The sequence below is a fragment of the Sardina pilchardus genome, chromosome 14 (assembly GCF_963854185.1).
Source record: "Sardina pilchardus chromosome 14, fSarPil1.1, whole genome shotgun sequence".
NCBI lineage: Eukaryota > Metazoa > Chordata > Actinopteri > Clupeiformes > Clupeidae > Sardina > Sardina pilchardus.
Genome location: NC_085007.1, coordinates 1,801,830 through 1,804,848, shown reverse-complemented (window position 1 = coordinate 1,804,848; position 3,019 = coordinate 1,801,830).

Genomic DNA, 3,019 nt, shown 5'->3' with positions numbered 1-3,019 from the left:
TGAGCACAGCATCAGAGGAACGTTCTTTATGATGCATCAGAGGAACGGAACGTTCTTTATGACGCATCAGAGGAACGTTCTTTATGACGCATCAGAGGAACGTTCTTTATGACGCATCAGAGGAACGTTCTTTATGACGCTCGGTCCGCTGGGCTCCCTCAGAACACTTTCCTGCCAAAGGTCAGTTCATCTACCGCTGGTGGCCATTCCTAATTGCAGACGAGGTGCCTGGCGAGAGCTGCTGTGCTGCAGGTTAAAACGCCGGCTGTTGAGAAGTCGTGTTTCCGTTGGGTCGCTCCCGCTCCTCCGTTCCACTGAAGCCGCGGCGCTAAAGGTTAGCGCGGCCGTCGTAATTAGGAGCCCACGGATTCCAAAGGTTGGGCTCTAATGGTGACAAGTGATAGCCAACCAGCAAATGGCCCGAGGAAATTGAATGCGCCTTAACTGATGGGCTGTCTGTCCCTTTATTCTGCGCATTTTTCTCGATGTAAAACGAACAGCGCTCCGGCTCTAAGCTTGAGGTAATGTCCCACTTGGTAGTCCCATCTATGGCCAACAAGTCGATTTGTCTAATTCCCAAACAAGAATGAAGTGTGCCTTGTCCTTTAAGAGGAATTAAGATGCCATTGCAAACTTGCAAGGATATAACACTAGTCTCATACCGTACAAATGGCAGGACATGTCCTTCACACATGCTATCTACCCTGCTCATGTGGCATCCATTTCAATTGCATTTAACAGAAGGGGCTGCAGGGCTGTAAACACTGACGAACCTCTCACCATAATTTATCACCTTTACAGAGTGTTACATCAACATCAACGTGCGGGAGAGGAAATGGATCTTTTATCAAACAACCACCAGTTCATCACCCATCACTTCTTCTGCACTGTGCTTTAGCGGGAAAGCGTAGCACTGAGGGTAAGGGTGTGTATGTGTGCACTGAAGATAGGTGTGTGTGTGTGTGTGTGTGTGTGGTGGACAGGAGGGGAGAGATGCAATGTTCCTCAGAGAGGGAGCAGGGCCAGCAAGGTCCCGGTTCCACTTATGTTGGCGTGTGACGCTGAATAAATTGCTCTGATCCAGAGGTAGCGGCTTCCCTGCGCCCGTGTGTGCGTGTGTGTGTGTGTGTGTGTGTGTGTGTGTGTGTGTGTGTGTGCCCTGCGCCCAGCGAGGGGTCAGAGCCGGCCGCCCTCCTCCCGTTCCGCTCGCCGTTTTAATCTCACTGCCCCGACACACACCACAATCCACACGACTCACCGCCTCAACGCACACCACAGTCCACACCACTCACTGCCCCGACACACACCACAATCCACACGACTCACCGCCTCAACGCACACCACAGTCCACACCACTCACTGCCCCGACACACACCACAATCCACACGACTTATTCTGAAACAAACAAACAAAAACAAATACAGCTCCAACACTCTCATTTATTTCCTCACTGATGGAGTTTCTTATTAAACGTACACACACACACACACACACACACACACACACATACACACACACACACACACACACACACACACACACAGTTGGCACCATTCCAGTCCACCAGAGCACAGTGTGGTCATTGAGGTACTTTTCTTCGGGACACCAAATGAAGATGGACTCATTCAAAGTCATGCAATTACATACAGTTAACAAGCTCATATTCAGTGCAAATGCAATACAAAACAGTATAGATTTGTAAGTGTAGGAGTGGACTAAGTATGATAGATATGATATATTCATATAAATTGCATGGGGGCACATTACAGTACATGTGCACCATATGTCCACCCTTTGGCTAATGAGGCCTTTGGCTGATCACAGCGTTCAGCTCTACCACCTCTTCAGTGGGAGCCCAATACAGTACATTACAGTTGAGGAGAATTCAGTTCTGTCTCATGAAAATAACAGTTTCCCACATAGACTGTTTAAAAAACATAGTTTTACATGACACGTCTAGAGATCATAACAACAATCAGTGAAGTTATTAAACAAAAACATCCATCATTGATATTTGTACTGTCTTTACTTTTTTTCATTTACTCAATTTGAGATCCACTGTGGGCCTCCTACGTACAGTACTGTATGTGTCTACTCTACACCGCTAATGAAAACACAGTAAAATAAAACAGACTGCAAATCTTTAAAACCGCTTGGAGAACCAGCAGCAAAAAAAATAAAAATAAAAAAAAAGTCCCCATAATGACTCACCTGAGCCCTCTGCATTGTTAAGTGACTGCCACAATACATTACAGCTACGCTCCCCAACACGACACACACACACACTGCCATAATACATTACAGCTACACTCCCCAACACGACACACACACACACACACACACACACACACACACACACACACACTGCCTGAAATATGCTCCCCAAACACAACACACACTCTGCCTGAGAGAGAGCCTAACCTCTGGCCATTCATCACGGTCTGATGCACATTATCTAAATGCTGGAGAGGCCTTGTGCTATCGCCCTCTTTGTCTCCGTGCCCTCATGTGCTAACTTAAGCAACACAAATGCTACATTCAGGAGCTTGCAGCAGATCACTTTGTTGTCTGTTTCTATTCTGTTTCTCATATGGATGTTATATCTTTTTAGATAACTAGATGAATCTTTTCAATGGCTTTTAATTTTATTCGAGTGATGTAGTATTAGCTGCAGACCATATGATTCACATTCTACAGAAGCATTTGCCCACAATACAATTTTGGGATCTTTTTTTTTTTCTTATTTCTTTTGGTACCAATAGTCAAACCTACACACCAAATGTGTTGAGCAAAGGAAAGTCTATTGTCATTCAACGAGAAATTGTGGGTTCAGCTGTTAATTCCTAATATGTCACGCTTTGCATTAAAAAGAAGCAGTGCAGATGAAAAGGAACAGCAGTGTTGAAATATATGCAGCTGAGGCAGCGATCAGCGTTCCGGCCAGGAGCAGACACATTCAGGCGTTGTGCCTTCATCAGCTATTTCAGACGACTTTAATCCGCACATGCACTCAACATGT